The sequence below is a fragment of the Ursus maritimus genome, unplaced genomic scaffold (genome assembly GCF_017311325.1).
Source record: "Ursus maritimus isolate PB19 unplaced genomic scaffold, ASM1731132v1 scaffold_5, whole genome shotgun sequence".
In the NCBI taxonomy this organism is placed as follows: domain Eukaryota; kingdom Metazoa; phylum Chordata; class Mammalia; order Carnivora; family Ursidae; genus Ursus; species Ursus maritimus.
In genome coordinates, this window is record NW_024426663.1 from 37654297 (window position 1) to 37673544 (window position 19248).

Below are 19248 nucleotides of genomic sequence, written 5' to 3' on the forward strand. Positions count from 1 at the left end.
CTGCGCGCGTTCCCCGGCTGTGAGGGAATCAGAGGGTAGAGGGGAAGACCTGTGTGTGAACACCCGCATAAAAACGGGTTGACAAGTGAGTGTGTAAGTGCTGCAGAGGAATGAACACAGTGCTGGAACTCACCTCGCCTGAGCCAATGGCCGCTCAGAGGTGGCAGGCCCCAAACCCTGGGGCCTGGAAATGCCACCTTATAAGGAAAAAGGGCCTTTGCAGATGGGACTGAGCTAAGGATCTGGACATGCAGATATCATCCTGGATGATCCTAATTGTAAGAAGGAGGCAGAGGGAGATTTGGCACAGACACGCGGAAGAGAAGGCCATGTGAGGACAGAAGAGATTGAATGATACAGCCACAAGCCTTGGAATGGCAGGAGCCACCAAAAGTAGGAAAAGTGAAGGAATAGTTCTCCCCCAGAGCCTCCAAAGGGAGTGCAGCCCTGTCAACACCTTGACTAGACTCTGGCTTCCAGACCCAGGAGAGAACACAATTCTGTTGTTTTAAGCCACAAAGGTTGTGTCAGTTTGTTCAGCAGAAACAGGAAACTAACATACCTAGAATTGAGAAAGACTTTAGAGGGGAAAAAAAAATGTGTGTGCTGAGTCATAGAGGGTGTGGAGATGCAAGGGGAGAAGTCAACAGCTCCTCGTGGCTGGTGTGTAAAACACAAAATGGCGGGGTGAGAACAGCCTCAAGCTGGATTATGGAGGGCCCTGATGTTTCTGTTAAAATTTTACCTCGACATTTATTCATGGCAAATGAGGGGGAGCTCTTGCAGGGTTTTAAGCCATTTATATTTTAAATTTACACTTTAGAAAGGTCTCTCTGTCCACACTGTGGAGACCTTCCCTCACCACCCCCACATCCAGTGTACGAGGAAATCTTATGGGCTCTATATTCCAGATGCATCCACATTCTTACTTTGCCCCCTGCAGCCACTGCTAGCATTCTGATCCAAGTCCCTGTGTTCACTTCTAGATTTTGAAATAGCCTTCTGGCTTCTCTCTCTCTCTCTCTCTCTCTCTCTCTCTATATATATATATATATGTATAATATATATACATGTAAAATTGAATAATCTCTGGCCCAGTAACAATAAGCTCATTCATTAAATCTATATTAAAGAGATATAGCTGGGTGCCTGGGCGGCTCAGTCAGTTAAGCGTCTGCCTTCGGCTCAGGTCATGATCTTAGGGTCCTGGGATCGAGTCCTTCATTGGGCTCCCTGCTCAGTGGGGAGTCTTCTTCTCCCTCTGGCCCTCCCTCCCACTCCTGCCCTGCTCATGCTCGCACTCTCTCTCTCGCAAAAATAAATAAAAAAAAAAAGAGATAGAGCTGTGGGAAAAGCTACACTAGGTAGATGATAGATACAGATACACCAATATTATTGATAAAGATACATACATTTGTGGGACAATTATGTAGAATAGCACAAAAAATGTCCAATAATGAAAGAATGCTTCATCACATTGTGAAATATTATTCAATCATAAAATATTTTCAATCATATATACAAAATAGTAATTAAATGGAAGTGATTAATGGCCTATTTTAACCTATCAGATTAGAATATACATTTAAATAATGATACCTAATTTGGCATAAGTGCAGAGGTATGTTAGTATTCTAAATAGGTACAGTCTGTTTCAAGGACAACTTGCAATAAGTATAAAATGTCTGGCCCAGCAATAATATGCTAGGATTTATCCTAAGAATAAAAGGAGAGATGCGTGAAAGAGTCATTTCTATGAATGCTAAAAATGTTGATTAATTTTTTTTCCCTGTAAAAAGAAAGAGTATGACCGACTTAAATTTACCACAATGTGTAGTTACTTAAATATATTATGCTATATTCTGGTACATCCATGTAATGGCTTACAATGCAGCCCTTCAAAATATGCTGAAGATTATTAAATAGTACAGAAATATTCACAATCTTATCAAGTTAAGAGAAAGTCTCAAAGTAGTACGTACAGCAATTTACATCCAGAAAATATTCAAAAGATTGGAAGGGTGTACATCAAAATGCTCCAAGTTATTTCTGATCATAGGACTAAATGTCCTTTTTAATTTATTGTTTAAGATTTTCTCCTTTACCCAATACTTCAACAATAAATATATAACACTTTGGAATCAGATTTAAAATATTTTACTCCGATGCTAATATTTAGGAAAAGTCTCACGATGATATTTTAAAAAGTAAACTACTAAACTATACACAGACTTTGATTCCAGGTTTGTGTATATGTTCACAAAGAATATATACTAGAAGAAAAGACCAAAATACTGACAATGTTTGGTTCCAAGTAGTAGGGCTTCTGTTCTGGGGAAAATGGGATAAGCAGGTGCACCCCTGTCCCTCCCCAACTGGGTGCAGTTACAAAACCTGGACATAACATGGGGTCCAGCGATTTGAGGACTCTGGAAGCGCAGAGTAGCAGGAGGACTACGGAAGAAGATTGACATTGGAAGTACCCCTGACCCTGTGGAGAGCTTACCATTTTATTTAACTCCCGTGTGCCCCTGCCTTTAGGCACTGGCGGCCCATGGAGGGAGCCACAGTGGACATCAGCAGACAGACAGCTCCAGGAGCAGCAAACAGTTCTCCTGGTAGTGACCATGCTGGCAAAGGCAGCCCGTGGCCACCTTGGAGAAGAACCTTCTACTCTATCGAAGAGCTGTATTCCCAAAAGAATAGAGCAGATCCCATTGCTTTTTTCTCCGTGTGTCCCTTTGGTGTTCGGTCCACTAGGCCCATGCAATTGTGGGAGTGCACCACAGAGCAGGGTAAATAAAGCCATAACTTTCTGGGGGTGGTACCAAAAAGACAACTCCCTGGGAAAATGGAGAACGGAAGCAATCACAGAGAGAAAGGAGCTTGGAAAATCATCCCATCAAGTTGTTGATGAGCCCTGGACTCACTGCCAAGCTGCAGGTGCTCGGACTTAATCCTAACCAGCCTAACAACGACTTTGAGAGCTGAACTAAAGAATAAACCACTACCCAAGTGTCAGGCTGATGGCACACACTGGGACAGATCTGAACAGCACTGCAAAGCTACTCACAAAAGACTGGTGAAGAACTTGCCTCCTGGGAGTGCCTGGGGACTCAACTGTTAAGCATCTACCTTCAGCCCAGGTCATGTTCCTGGAGTCCTGGGATCAAGTCCCCAAGTCTAGCTCCCTGCTCAGTGGGAAGGCGGCTTCTCCCTCTGCCCCTCCACCTGCTTGTGCTCTGTCTCTCTCTCTCTCTCAAATAAATAAATAAAATCATTTTAAAAAGAAAGAGAGAGCAAGAAATTGCAGCCTGTAATCTCTTGGACATCAGCCTTAGCAGTACTTTTCAGGATCTGTCTCCTCATGCAAGGGACCACTACAAAAAAGCTTTTCTGCAGCAAAGGAAACCATCAACAAAATGAAAAGGCAACCTACTGAAATGGAGAAGATATCTGTGACTGATATTTTTAATAAGGGAATAATATCTAAAACATATAAAGAACTCATACAACTCAATTCAAAACAAAACAAAACAAAACAAAAACCACCATGTGGTTGTTAGAGTTTTCTGATTTGGACTTTACAGGAGCTATTACAAAATTCCATCACCAAGTAAGGGTGAGCATTCTTGAAATGAACAAAAGAAAGTGTCAGCAAAGACACAGAAGACAGAAACAAGAGCCAAATGGAAAATGTCAAACAAAATTGATTGGAGGGGCTTATTAGCAGAATGGAGAAGACAGAGGAAAGAGTCAGTGCACATAAGGACATACCTGAGCAACAAAGAGCATAAAAGATGAAAAAGAATGAATCTGTGGGTTACTTCAGAGGCCTCGGGACATTATCAAAAGGTCTAAAAACACTCAGGTCATCAGAGTCACAGAAGGAGAGGAAAACGGTGGGGTGTAAAAAACTTTTTTTGAAAAAACAATGGCTGAAAATTTTCTGATTTTGGTGAAAGACACAAACCTACCAATTCAAGAAGCCCAGCAATTCCAACAGGATAAACCCAAGGAAACCCACCCAGACACATAATCAAGCTGCAGGAAACTAAAGGCAAAGAAAACATCGTGAAAGCTGTAACAGAATAAGGATTTGAATAAGTACAGGTTTCTCCCAGAGGCCCCGGAGGCTGGAAAGAAGAGGGAAATACTTTTTAAGTCTGAAAGAAAAGAACTGTCAGGATTCTATATCCAGGATAACATCCCTCAGGACAGAAGGCATTCTCACACGAAGAGAAAGTAAGAGAATTCATGTGTGCACACTTGCTCTGAAAGAACTGCTTTAGAAAGTTCTTCAAACAGTGGGGAAACAATATCAGAAGGAAACTTGCATCTTCAGAAACAAAGGAAGAGAAACAAAATGGTAAATATCTGGTAAATATAACAGACGATTACTCTCCTCTTGAGTTCTTTAAAATATGGATGGCAGCTGAACACAAAAATTGTAACATTGTCTGATGGGGTTTTGTCAGATGTAGATGTAATAGAGAAGATCACTATTGCATAAGGGGAGAAAGGTAAAGGGACTTGCATGGTGGTGATATTAGAATAAGAACTTAATTAATGAGGGAGACATTCAAGCTCTGGATAGGAATCAGGGGCAGGGACAATGTTCTCCAAAACAGAGCAAGTCCTATGCCAAAAGCCTGTCCTCACTTTCACCTGCCAAAACCCAACTTCATCCACCCATCCTTCCTTCTTCAATCCGTGAAGACTTCATCAAGTCTCTCTCACCTCCTTCCATGGCATCCCCTTAGCATTTGGTTTATAACTATCTGCGAGTCTCTGTAACACCCAATAACTGGTAATATTAATAAAAATACCAGCAACCACCAATTAGGTATCTTCTGTCAGATATGACTAATTATAACCCTTTACAAATGTTATTTCTAATTCTGACCAAAACCCTGTGAGGCAGATAATATTATCCCCTACCCTTAACAAAAGAGGAAACAGTCTCATTGTGTTACTCCAATTTGTGTGCCTGTTTCATTTACAATAATTAGACTTCTTAGGTTCTGCTAAGTTGTGTCTATCCTGAAGCATGTCTGGGCTCATAGAATCCGAGCTGGAATGACCTTAGTAATGTGCTTCTACTTTAATCCTCTGATTCTATAGCTGAAAAAGTTGGGCTGGTTTGGTTTATTCTGAAATTGAGTTGAACCCATAAATCTAAAAGAAGTACAAGCTAATAAAATGTTTGTGAACTGGTAGGTCTTGACTACGGCTCTTAAACCTCTTCCAAAATAACATGCAAGAAAAGGCTGAGAGAGTTGGAGAGAGCTTTGTGCAAACTGCAAACCACTCTTGATTCTAAGATCAGAGAAAAAGAATTTATGTTTCTGAGCATCAGTACCTTCGACCGACCTTGCAGCTGAATTCTTATTGTGATTTTTGTGCTGCAACACATTCCAAGTTCAAAGTAAGATGGATATATCTTAGCAATACATGTCAGAGAAAAATCAATTTTTATGATAAATGGTGTGATGCTTCTCTTGTCTGGGGGCTGTGTGGGCAGCCCCATTGGAGCACAGCATATCCACTTCTGAAAGGCCACAGCTCTCTGAGCACCATAACAGCCATGTTACCTTGGAATGTTTTAGGCCAAGCTGCAGGGCACACAGAAAGAAATAGTATCTAACCATTCAACTATGATTTCTACTACGGTCTGAACGTGTCCTCCCCAAAATTCATATGTTGAAATTCTACCCCCCTCAAAGATGATGGTATTAGGTGGTGGGACTTTGGCTGTGAGGGTGGAGCGCTCATGAGCGGGATTAGTGCCCTTATACAACAGGCGCCAGAGAGACCCAGCCTCTTCTATCCAGTGAAGACACAGTGAGACGGTACTGGCTAGGAGCCAGGAAAAGAGCCTGCACCTGACCATGCTGGCACCTTGATCTTGGACTTGCCAACCTCCAGAACTGTGAGAAATAAATGTCTGTTTTTATAAGCCAGCCAGTCTGTGGTGTTTTGTTATATCAGCCCAAGCAGACTAAGACAATATCTGAGAGAACTTTGCATGGAGGAGGCCCAATGCCCTGGGCATTGCAGATGTGGATTTGGACTTGGAGAAATGGGACTGGAGGGGATAGGGAGCAGATGATATTCCAAGTTGAGAAGGCCAGGGCACAGGAAAGGGGACCAAGTCGTGGGGAAATGAGTTTGACTAGAGCACAGGGTGTACATTCAAAGAAGAAAAGAGAGCATGGGATGTAAAGATGGATAGAGCCTGCATTTTGAAGGGGCTCTTCCAGTGAAAGGAACAGAAACCCAATTCAAATTTGCTGAGTCAAAAAAAAGGGAATTCATTGGTTCTCATAACTGGAAAATCCAGGACTGCTGCTAGACTCAGGTATGATTGGACCCAAGCACTAAAAAGACCCTTCATTTGTCCCTGTCCCCTTCCCTCAGCCATACTCACCAATGGGTGTTGGCCATTCCCTTCACAGGCCAACTTCCTCCGGTCAAGGAAAAACCACCAGCAGCGGGTGCAAGTGCACATCCCCTCATCTGACAACTCAGGTGAGAAAGCATCTCCCTTGCTTGGAGCCATAACTCAATCTGACTGACCTTGACACTTACTAGCCTCTCCCTGTGCCAGTCGCTGGGTCCTTGTGAATGGGGAGCAGCGGGGGGCCAGGCCTGAGTTATAGGCCCACCCTACTGCCACAGAACAGGGCCTGTCCCCGGAAGAAGGGGGAGGAGCAGAGAGAAGACAAAAGTCACAGTTAACACGGTCTACCACAGGGCTGCATCGTGGAGGGCCTCGCAAGTCAGCGTCAGAGGTTGGCACTATATTATTTAGACAACAGCGGGGACAGGGACTGCTTTTCAGGTAAGAGGATTGATCAGAAATGAGAGTTACAAAGAGGAGTCCAGTGGCAGTGCAAGGGGCAGACTGCAGTGGTCAGGCATGGGGGAGGGTCCCTCCAGCCCTGGGGGGCTCACGTCTGAGTTTGACCCCCTAGGAAGCCCGAGGGCAGGTGCTTGCCATGGTAGAAGAACAGGGAAAAGCACAGCACTGGGAGAGAGTGGTTCTTCTGCCTTTATCCTGACAACCAAATAGCGACAGGACCAGAGCACCCAGGGCCCTGCTGAAAAGACCAGGGTTCCCTGTTTTCTCTGCAAGCCTGTGACCCCATCAGACTCGCAAAGCTCATCTCAGACTGAATATTGGAGGAGAGGTGGAATGCAGAATGAACTTGCCCCGGGCCATGAGATAGGGGCTCGGCATGATAAATACATGAACCTCGTATGTGTGCGGAATAACATCCAGAAGGCTGCACACCAACTGTCAACACTGATTCACAGAGAAGGAAGAGAGCTTTTGCTTTACAATGGCAACATTTTGATGTTGCATAAAATAAGCAGGTTTCCATTTGTAATAACAGTATCCACGGGCATTGTGTCAATGTTGCGTATACATGGCAAAAATATACATCGTAAAGAAAAGGCATTGTGATTTTTTTGTACCTTGAGCTGGTGACTTGGAACACAACAGGTTCGCTCTGCGATGGAGATGAAGGGGGTACAGTGGGGGCACATGACAGACATGGTTAGTTCTCTCTGGGGCCTCAGGAAGAATCCATGGAGAAGCTGCTCGAGCTGAGACTTGAAAGGGGACCGAGTGTGGACCAGATCAACAAGAACAAGAGGAACAGACATTGGAGGCTAAGGGAATGGGGCAGAGGAGTGGAGCAGAGCAGCCTGGAAGGTCTAGAAAGGGAACTCGGAGCAGTGGGAGGGGCCAGCTCAGTCACCCCACTTGCGTACCACCACCACCCCACCACTCCCCAGCATAGGGCTTTGCTCTGAAGACAGGAGAGAGCCACTGACAGTTTCCATGCAAAGGAGAGGCATGAGCAGCTTTGAGTTTGGCAAGACCACTGTGTGCAAAGGTCAGAGGGAGGGGAGAGCTGAGAGGCTCCTGGGAGAGTGTGTTGAGGGCCTGCACCAAGGTGGCAGCCATGAGGGTGGAAATTTCTCACATCTGTGAGCAAGGTTCACATACTGACCAGGACATGGGGGTAGTAGGCATAGGAATTAGGGCTACTGCTTACCATTTTCTGGTCTGAGCTCCTGCTGGATGATGTGGTCCATGGAAAGAGGAGAGCTTTCTTAAGGTCAAGTCCAATCTTTATCATTATTCACCGGTGTTCACTTTTTCGCCCCGCCTTTTAGGTTAGTTTCATCCACTTTGCATCTGCCATTTGGTGATTCTATCGTCCTTGATATCGGAGTGGCCATTCAATGGCAGCATGTCACCCTGTCACCTGCAGCCTTCCCTGAGCTTCTCAAGAATGCCCAGCCCCTCCTCCCCAGGGCCCTCCTTTATCAGCTTGGTGAAGGGAGTGTGCTCTAGTTCTCTTAAGGAACATAGTTAGGGGTACATTCTCTGGCCTCACCAAATAAATCCCTTCTGACACTCCTGGTCCCCTGCACTCCGGAGTCCTTCCCCAGCACCCTGCTCAGCAGCTCTGCTTTGCAGCTGCTTAACTGTAGGCCGCCACTCTGTCCCTGTCTCAGAGAGTAAGCTGGCGGCCTGGCAGGACTGGCCCAGATGTCTCTGCCCGGAGGGGCTCCCCTATCCATCATTCCCCTTCCCATCCATCCTCTGTTCTCCACAGCCCCAGGTCAAACCTCCGTGCTCCATCCACACACAACCCCCAGGTCCAGCAGACACTTTAGGGCTTAGTTCCCGTAGTTCTTTCAGCTAGTGCAGTATTTCCTCTGCGCCACTGGGCTGTGCTCCACTCTGACTCTGGTTCCGGTCTTGAGCAAATCTTGATGGGGCAGCTTTTAAGGAAGACGGAACTCTCCGGTGAGGCCAGGCCTGCCTAAGTTCCTGGCCGTTTCCCACAGGCGTCTATACCATGGTCCAAGAGAGTTTGAACCAAAGAGCACGTGTCCCTTACCAAAAGGCCTTTGCTCAGCAAGTTCAAACTTAAGTACATCTGAAGCTTGCTCAGGAATGCTTGAGAATTTAGCCATTACGTAGGAGCATTCCCCCACACCTCGGACCCTCGCCTTTCCTGCCCTCCTGACCTTCACATCCCTCCTCCCTTCCCAACCCGAGAACGTTAACAGACATGCCTCTAGACATGTTCTAGTGGACCTGTCTGGAAAACGAGGGCCCGACGTTCCGCTTAGAACACGAAGCAGGGGGCGTTGGGATCCGCGGAGCCCGAGAGTATACTCAGTCATTTTAAAAGCTTGTTATTTTTGAGGCCCCAAGCTCAAGAAATGAATTCAGAAAGAAAATGAAAAAAACTAACAAGACAGATAGCAGGAGCGCGGCCTCCACTAACAAAGGCCCTTAGCCGAAACTAATTTAGACAGCTCAGCTCCACCTAGGCTCACGAACGCCGCTTTACCTCAGAGAAGCCCTTCAGCCCGCACATGCGCACACACGCACGCACACACGCACACACACGCACGCGCGCGCACAGGAGTCAGGCTGGTTTGAGAGCTATTCGGACTGAAAGAAGCAAAGGAGACTTGCTCCTTATATTTAAGTGATAATCTCTGTGGTTTTGATTTCAGTAGCGTAACATCTTCTGAAGATGTCTTAGGTCACCCTGGACCAGCAAGATGGGTTTTTAAGAGACACTTTGGGTTACTGAACCTCAGGGGAAAATAGGAAAATTCCAGGACCAGCTCCTGGTGCCTTTGTTTACACTAGCCAGTTACCCCTTGAAAGGCCTCACCTCACAAACAGCCTTTATTTTTTCTTTTTTTCTTTTTTTTTTTAAGATTTTATTTATTTATTTGACAGAGATAGAGACAGCCAGCAAGAGAGGGAACACAAGCAGGGGGAGTGGGAGAGGAAGAAGCAGGCTCATAGCGGAGGAGCCTGATGTGGGGCTCGATCCCAGTACGCCGGGATCACGCCCTGAGCCGAAGGCAGACGCTTAACCGCTGTGCCACCCAGGCGCCCCAGCTTTTATTTTTTCAAACCCAGGAATGAAGAATTTGAGGCCCTATTTGAAGTGCCCCAACCCAGAGCTCATCACCAGAGGGTGCCTGAATCCAAATCTCCTGAGAAGAAAATGGCTTGCCAGCTCCTGGGGAAGCTTCAGGGTCTTACTGTCCAGCTGGCCTCCGTCACCTGAGAAAGGGAAGAAGGTAATGAAAGACATGCTCGCTCCCCCGTCGCCTGAAGACCCCAGCCAACGTGCACCTTCTCCCTGAGACTTTCTGAAAAACCAGCCTGGTCCTCTAGAATTTCATTTCCCCCCATACATTAGCTCCCTGTCCTGACCTGGGGCACAGCTTTGCTCACTCAGTGATGACTGGTATCCATCCACCAAGCCACTTAGATGCTTTCTGTAGACAAGGAACACTTCACCTTCAGGCTGTGACAGAAATGAGGCAGAGAAAATTTTCATTCTAATATTAAGTGAGAAAAGCCGAAGTCCAGAGCTGTGTGTGTGATAAGCTACTAATTGTATAAAAATGGAAGAAAATAAACTCATTTGCTTGTATAGAAATAAAGTATCTGTGGGGGCACCAGGTGGCAAAGTCAGTTGGGCGTCTGACTCTTGGTTTCAGCTCAGGCCTGATCTCAGGGTCGTGAGATCAAGCCCCACATTGGGCTTGAGATACTCTCTCCCTCTGCCCCTCTGTACCTCCCCTGCTCAAATAAATAAATAAATAAATCTTTTTAAAAATATATCTCTGGAAAGACACACAAGAAACAAATTATACCAGCTCTGGGGAAGGAAATTGTATGCTTTTGTAGCCTTCGAATTTTGAAACATGACGGTATTTCCAATTCTAAATGAAGTAATTAAAACACACATATTTGTTTTTAAAACATTTCTATTCCCCAGAATTTCAAATTAGAGTAGGCAAGGTTGGCCCAATAGAAGTGTACTTGTGGGGGAGAGTATTCTCCAGACTGCGGCACAAGAAAGGTTCAGTATCGGGATCTTGGTTCTTTGGGAGAAGGTGGGCCCAGAGGTGGAAACAATGTTGGACTAGATAGTCACAGAGCTGGCGTGGAACTGAAGCTCCATAGACATCCAGGAGCATTTCTGAATCCACACAATCATAGCAGTGTCACGGGACTTTCTTATACAAAATGGGGACAAGAACAAGACTAATGAAGGGACTACTATGGGGTCAAACTGAGGCAGCACACTTGGTTGGAGAAGCCAATTAGGAAGAAGGTCAGAAGGAAGTAGGTCAACAATTCACAGAAGTCACAAAGAAGGTATAGGAGACACACAGACCAGAAATATGCTCCAAGTCCATCTCCCAAGAGCATGCCAAACCCCAATACAGAAGTGTATACTCACACTGAAACTAAGGTTATCCTGGAAGGAAACTCACTTCTGAGACTCAGGTGTTAGAGACCCATGGGGCAGCAGCACTGCCGGCTCACACAGAGCCTTTGTGTCATCAAGAAAATGGCACTCCTTCCTCAAGACACCTTCCTTATATCTGTCAGAACACTGTCAAACCTATGATGACTGCTCTTTGAAGGGGACCCCCTCGTGCTGTGTAATCAACCACATGTGAAACCACTGTGGCTACAGAGGACAGCTCTGAGTAGGGGGCAGGGGGCTGGCAGGGACATATTTGTGAATGTCAAATGGAGGCGGGATTGCCTATCTTCTATAAAACAGTGAAACACACACAAACACAGAACAAAAACCTTAATGAGTAATTCACATTTCAAAAAACTGTTTTGTGAAAAAGACTTCCCTTAAATAATAAGCTTTGTTTTTTAGGTTGAAAATGTGATTTGCTATTACTGTATTTTGCTTCTATATTTTACTGTACCCTGGGATTTAATTTGTGCCCAATTTGTCATGGTTCAAAAAATGTTAGGAACTCATGGTTGCAAGACTCTTGGAGTTGCAAGAGCAGAGGCCATCATCCACTTCCTAAGTAAGATGGGCTTTACATAGAATGCACCCTGCAGGGGCGCCTGGGTGGCACAGTCGTTAAGCATCTGCCTATGGCCCAGGATGTGATCCCAGCGTTCTGGGTTCGAGCCCTGCATCAGGCTACTCGGCTGGTAGCCTGCTTCTTCCTCTCCCACTCCCCCTGCTTGTGTTCCCTCTCTCGCTGGCTGTCTCTCTCTGTAAAATAAATAAATAAAATCTTAAAAAAAAAAAAAAAAAAAAAAGAATGCATTCTGCATGTCAGCTTCATTTAGTGATAATAGCTGATGGAGTAAATTATTGTTTTAGGGATCTAATATGGATAACAACTTTCTCCTCAGCATACAGAAATGGGTCTCAAATTCTAATCTGCAGAAGAATAACCAGAGAAGTATGTTAAAATTATATTCCCACCTCCTTTCATCCCAAATACAGCCACGATGCTGACTCCATGGGTTCGGAGTTTTGTTAAATACCTGAGCAAGGACTCAGTTACCATATGAACTTCACTGTCTTGTGTGGACTCAGAGGAGACCTGCCAAACAGGAACAGTAACTGTGATCTATTTTGTTACCTGTGGCTTTTAAATAAATAAGCAATAGTCACATGGCTCCCTTAGGTACTTGAAGCATATAAACCAAAAATCCAGGGGAGTCAAAATTGCCTTTGATGTCTTCCTTCCTTTGGGTCCCAGATGAAGAAATTGACTTGCATTCAGGAGCTCTCTTAGAGAAATAAATATTATTAAATAGAATCCCAGCAAGCATACAGCACACAGAAAATGAGACTGACCCAGGAAGCAACAAGGTTGGGGGTCTCCCAATTGACACCAACAGAGGTGTAAGGAACACACAATTCCTCGACAGAGGAGGAAGCCCTCATGCTATTAAATTAAATACCTATATAATGTGATATTTGTTTGCATGCTGTTAAGCAAAGCCCTAAATAAGTTCAAGTTGTTCTAAAGCATCTTTTTTTCTTTTGCCCTCTCTCCTCCCCACGGTCCCAGCCCTGAAACACATGCCCATAAGGAAAGGGACAGGAAATCAACATGTATGGAGTGAAGTGTACCTACCTACCCTGTGAAATAGGTAGTGCCATTACCACTTTGCACATATGGAAACAGAAGCACAGAGATTAAACAACTTGCTGCAGCAACACAGGTAGGACAGATCAGGGCTAGGATTCCCACACTGCTCTGCCGGCTTTCAAGTCTTGGCTCACTGCACCTTGTAGCATCCATGCTGTGCACTATGCCAGGCCCAAATAATGGTAAGTAACACACGTAGCGATTGCATGGCTTGTTACCAGTTTCTTAAGGCTTGCTCCCAAATACTCTCCTTCTCTACTCCCTTTCCTCAAATCTTATCTATTTCTCATGGCTTTAAATTCTATCTATATATAGTCATCAACTTTCAAATTTATATTGTCAGCTCAGATCTCGTCTCTGAGCTTCAGCGATGTATCCACTAGGCAATATATCTGTGACTTATTGGTGTCTGGAATGGAATATGTCAAACACTGAACTGTGTATTTATAGTCCCTCCCTCTCCAGCAAAATCCTTCTCCTTCCCTGTTCTTCACCATTTCACTTACTGGCACTGCCTTCGACACGATTGCTCAAGCCAAAACAATGAGCATCGCCCTGAATTCCTTCACCTGCCCGCACAAGGTACAGTAGCATCCTGAGATGCCACTTCCAAAATGTAACTAAAAATCTTACTACCTACTATCCTCTCTCTCTCTCTCTCTCTCTCTCTCTCTCTCTCTCTATATATATATATAATGCATCTGCGTACTCACATTTCTTAGCTGCAGTGTCGCGGTCGAAAGCTTTGAGAGCCACTCATTGCTGGTGAAGGAGCCTGCCTAGGTCTTTGATCTCATCTTCTCTCATCTCCCCCTCTTGGTTCCTTCAGCACCTGGAGTTCTGAACTCTTTCCCACCTTGGAGCCTGAGTATTTGCTGTTGCCTCCGCCTGGGATGCTTTTCTCCATACCTTTCCCATAGCTGCCTCAGTTCAAATGTAAATCCTCAGAGAGGCCTCCCCTGACCACACTATGTAAACTGTGTCTTATGCATACTGATTTTTCTCTAATGAATATCTATCAGTTGACTTATTTATCATCAGTTTTTCCACGAGACTAAAACCTTTGCGGGGACAACAATGATTGATGTAAATGATTCCCTGCACCCCACTTTCACCTAACTCAAAGAGCCCCACAGGAAGGGAGAGTAATTAAGGGACTACCTGTAGTGTTTCTGTAGTTTCATAGAAGTAGTAAGGTTGCATGCTATAGTAGGTAGAATTGCGTCCCCCAAAAAGATATGTTCATTTCCTAACCCCTGGTACCTGTGGGTGTGACCTTAGTCACAAATAGGGTTGTTGCAGATAGAATTAGTTAAGGTGAGGTCTTACTGGCCTAATAATGACCTTTTATGCAATACGACTAGTGTCTTTATAAGAGGAGACTAAGGACACATAGAGGGAGGATGCCAGGTGACAAGAGACCAATGACTGGAGTGGTGGAGCAAAGGACTGCCAGCAGCCCCAGCAGCTAAAAGAAAGGCATAGGACACTGTTCCCTGAAGCCTGCAGAGAGAGCATGTGCTGCCAGCACCTCGATCCCAGACTTTCAGCCTCTGAACTCATTCTCAGAGGATGACTTCCTATTGTATTAAGCCACCTGGGTTTATGGTTGAGGAAAGTTAAAGAGAGGGTAAAAATTTCTAAAATATAATGTAGCTCTAAGTTTTGTGGATTTTATGAAGAGTAATTAGTCAGAAGTGAAGTTAGGCCCAATATAGGATTTGGATAACCTGGAGATGATTTCTAACACGGGTTTTCTTCCCCGAAGGTAAAAACTCTCACCCAAACTCTAATATCTCATCCGAACCAATGTTACTCCAACCCCTGCAGCAAAAAATAAGACATATTTAATTCTTCAAGCAATTAAATTGCTCATTAAACTTTTGCCACCTGACCTGAAAGAACAGAAAATCCTATTACAGTGATGTTAGAAGATGCTCTCATTGTTTAATAGCTGTAGTGCTTTTAAAAGTCAGGTACTGATAATGAAGTTACATCAGCCTTTCAGGACATCTCTGAACACAAACTGCATTAACTCGGAAGTCTCAGTTGGTTCATCAAGAGTAATGGAATTATTACTGCCAGAAGCCATGACTCCACGGAAATGAAAATTGTATTTTTCCAAATACTATAAATGATGATGCCTGGCAGTCCTGTACTCATTGAATCAGAAAACTTATCTTTTTATCTCCATTTTTGAGATAGGTTTTAATGTAAGCAGCATTTTGGAGGGAAAAAAACTATCCAAATTTTAATTTAAAACAGTAGTTATGGGGCGCCTGGGTGGTGCAGTCGTTAAGCGTCTGCCTTCGGCTCAGGGTGTGAACCCGGAGTCCTGGGATCGAGCCCCATGTCAGGCTCCTCTGCTGGGAGCCTGCTCTCCCACTCCACCTGCTTGTATTCCCTCTCTTGCTGGCTGTCTCTGTCAAATAAATAAATAAAATCTTAAAAAAAAAAAAACAGTAGTTAAATATTGGATAGGAAATTACCGATGGTCGAGTATTGGGTCATTCAGGCCCTGTTCAGACTAGCTGCTTACCCCTGGTGAACATGGGGCTACTCACTTCCTCTGAGCTTTGGAATCCTCATCCATTAAAGGGCAAGAAGGGAAGAACTCAATCATTTCCCAAATCCTTTCAAGTCTAAAATAATGTTGTGTGTGGACATTTCCTTATTTCTCTGCAGCATATTTATATCAGCTCAGGATTTCATAGTTAGGCTTTCATCTTTTTTTGAGCCAATAAAAGTCTTACTGATCTCAGTGCCCATACCAGCCAGATGTGGTGGCTGGAGGGAGACTTCTTGAGGCCGCCGCCTGTCACTGGGACCCCACAGACAATTGTGCAGTCTGTTTATGGCACAAGAATGCCCAGTCCGGGAGCTGAGGGAGACTGAACTCATCCGAGCTCCATTTGCCAAGCCAAGCACCCCGAGTTTGCATCACTAATCCACACAAAGGCACCAGAGAGGTTCACCGCAGCCCTGCTGTCACCTGCCTGGGTTTCATAGTTTCTGTGGAGAGGATGCCAGATTCCTTTCTTGTTTCAGAGAAAGCAGTTACAAAATATAATTATTATTGCTATTAATTTATGACTTTATTATCACTTATTCTTACAAACTGATAAAGAGCCTCCATGCACATGAAACCAGAGAACTCCAAAACCAAACAGACTGGCTACAGAATTTCAAAATTCTAGTCACCCTTTTATCACTATATGCTACACATGACAACAATCTAAGTTGCTAGCAGTAGCTTAGTCACAGTTAGTGTCATGATTTGTTTCATTATCACATGATCCTGACTAGGATGTGTCTCAGTTTAACCCCTATCCAAGTCTCTGATACTAGCTTGCTCTCACACCATGCAATTAGTAGGAGCTTAAAGTTAGGACAACAAAGATAAAAGCATGCACCACAGATTCAGCTCAAGTGATAATGGGAGACCTCTCCCATGCCCTCACCCCGCCCCGTCTGCCCCTGCGCCACGTGGGACGCCAGGCTGCCTGACCCTGGAGGCACAGGAGATCCACTGGCTCCAAGCTCCTGGCAGAGTGGCTTCATGGAATCTTTAAGAAAATGAGCTTTTATGATCTACCAAGAAATCAGTCTTTGCAAACACTACCTCCTTCATTGGTTGTCAGTAGCCACACTGCACTTGGCAACAGTCTAATGAGCCTGGAATGAAGCCTCCATCCTTCCAGATCTTGTCCTTCTCCTTCACTTGAAGAGGCCCTAAGATGGATTTACTGTGAAAATAATAAAGTTTAAGCCTAAAGACACACTGCTTGCATGGATCTTTTCCAAGACTTTTAATCAATTTTTTTTTGTAGAGAATACACAGAATCGGCAAAAAAGTATGCAGCCAAGGAAGTAGGTTAGAAAAGCTAACAGCAGACTTCCCATTTTTATATGCTTAAATTACCTTTATATTTTAACATGTAAAATACACATGGAAGATACAAAAAATGACTTAAATTGAACTTCTGGAGTTATAAAATACAGTATCTGAGATTATTTTTTTTAAAGATTTTATTTATTTATTTGACAGAGAGAGAGCATGCACACATACAAGCAGGGGGAGCGGCAGGCAGAGGGAGAGGGAGAAGCAGGCTCCCCACTGAGCAAGGAGCCTGACGCAGGGCTCGATCCTACAACCCTGGGATCATGACCTGAGCCAAAGGCAGACGCTTAACTGACTGAGCCACCCAGGTGCCCTTGAGGTAATTTTTTAAAAAGATAGGGGCACCTGGGTGGCACAGTTGAGTAAGCATCCAACTCCTGCTTTCAGTTCAGGCAGTGATCTCAGGGGGATCAAGCCCCATGTCGTGGAGTCTGCTTGAGTTTCTCTCTCCATCTCCCCCGCCCCACCCCTGCTCTCTCTCTCAAATAAATAAATCTTTTAAAAAACATATACTTAGACAAAATGAACAGATTAGACTCTACAGAAGAAAATACCAATCTCACAGATAAAGAGAACTTTCCAAAGTGAAACACACACAAACACACACACAAAGCTGAAAAAGAGATTAAGCTGTGGGACAACTTCAAGTGACAACATGCATTAACAGGAGACTACAAAGTTGGGAGGAGAAAGAAAACATGTGAAGAAAAAATAGCTGGAAATTTTCCAAATTTAACAAAAACTCAAAACATACGACCCAAGAAGCTCAAGGAACCACAACACTGAAACATAAAACAATACCAAGGCCTATCAGTCATATTGATTAAAATGAATGAAAGGAATAAATCTTAAAAGTAGTCAGAAGAAGGGGTGACTGGCTGGCTCAGTTGGAAGAGCATGTGACTCTTTTTTTCCTTTTTTTTTTTTTTAATTTAGAGAGGTAGTGGAGGAGGGGCGTGGACAGTGGGAGAGGGAGAGAGAGAATCTTAAGCAGGCTCCACACCCAGCAGGGAACCTAATGCAGGGCTCAACCTCACAACCCTGAGATCATGACCTGAGCCAAAATCAAGAGTCAGACACATAACCAACTGGGCCACCCAAGCGCCCCCAAAGCATGTGACTCTTGATCTTGGGGTCGAGTTCAAGCCCCACATTGGATGGAGAGATACTTAAAAATAAACAAACTTAGGGGGTGCCTGGGTGGCTCGGTCGGTTAAGCATTTGCCTTTGGCTTGAGTCATGATCTCAGGGTCCTGGGATCGAGCCCCAGATCAGGCTTCCCGCTCAGCTAGGAGTCTGCTTCTCCCTCTGCCTGCTCTGCCTGCTGCTCCCCCTGCTTGTGCACTCTGACAAATAAAATCTTAAAAAAAAATGCACAAACTGGGCGTAGGAAAAGTAAGATTACTATGAAGTTCTTACACTATAAATGAAGTGGTACATTCCTTAAGATTAGAAGGTGATAAATGAAAATTCATACACCATAGGGGCGCATAGGTGGCTTAGTAGGTTAAGCATCTGCCTTTGGCACAGGTCATGATCTCCAGGTCCTGGGACTGAGCCCCACGTTGGATTCCCTGCTCAGCGGGGAGTCTGCTTCTACATCTGACCCCTGCTACTCCCCACGTCCCCCCCCCCAACTCATGCTCCCTCTTGCTCGCTCTCAAATTAAAAAAAAAAAAAAAAAATTTTAAAAGGAAAATTTACCCACAATAAACCCTAAAAACTCTTAAAATTTAAAACAAAGTATTATAGCCAAGAGCCAAAAAAAGAGGAGGAAATGGAATAATAAACGAATATTCAAAAGAAGGCAGATAAAGAGAAAAATGGAGATAAAACTCAAGATGGTAGGTTTAAACACAATGACATCAATATTCACATTCAGTGCAACTGGTCTTAACACTCCCAACTAAGGCATAGGTTGGCAGACTGGATTAAAAAAAAAAAAAAAAAAAAAAAGAAAAAGACAAAACCAAACTGTATGCTGACCACAAGATGGACACTTTAAATATAAAAACACCAGCAAGTCTCAAGTAAAAGGATAAGAAAAGATAATACTATGCTAATATGTGGGTTTTTTAAGTTTTTAACTGGACTGCTAGTATTAACATAAGATTTTAAAGCAAAGACTATTACCAGGAATTAAAAGGGTAACTAAATAACGATGAATGTCAGTTCAACATGAGGACATAAGAATCCTAAACATTTATGAATTACTAATAGAGTTCAAAATACAAAAAGCAAAACCAGTCAGAACTAAAATGAAAAATAGACAAATCCACAACCCACCTGGGGAGTTCAAGACCCCAACATTAAATGATAGCAACAATAGACAGAAAATCAGTAAGGATACAGAAAAC

General features: G+C 44.1%; 1 long non-coding RNA gene across 2 annotated transcripts in view; it reads right to left on the bottom strand.

The window, feature by feature from the left end:
• LOC121100714 overlaps positions 1 to 8754 on the bottom strand; it is a 255288-nt gene extending 246534 nt beyond the window's left edge. For both annotated transcript variants that reach the window (XR_005832479.1, XR_005832478.1), the window contains exon 1: positions 8070 to 8754. This is a non-coding gene — a long non-coding RNA (uncharacterized LOC121100714). The remainder of the gene's footprint in view (positions 1 to 8069) is intronic.
• Positions 8755 to 19248: the final 10494 nt, after the last annotated feature.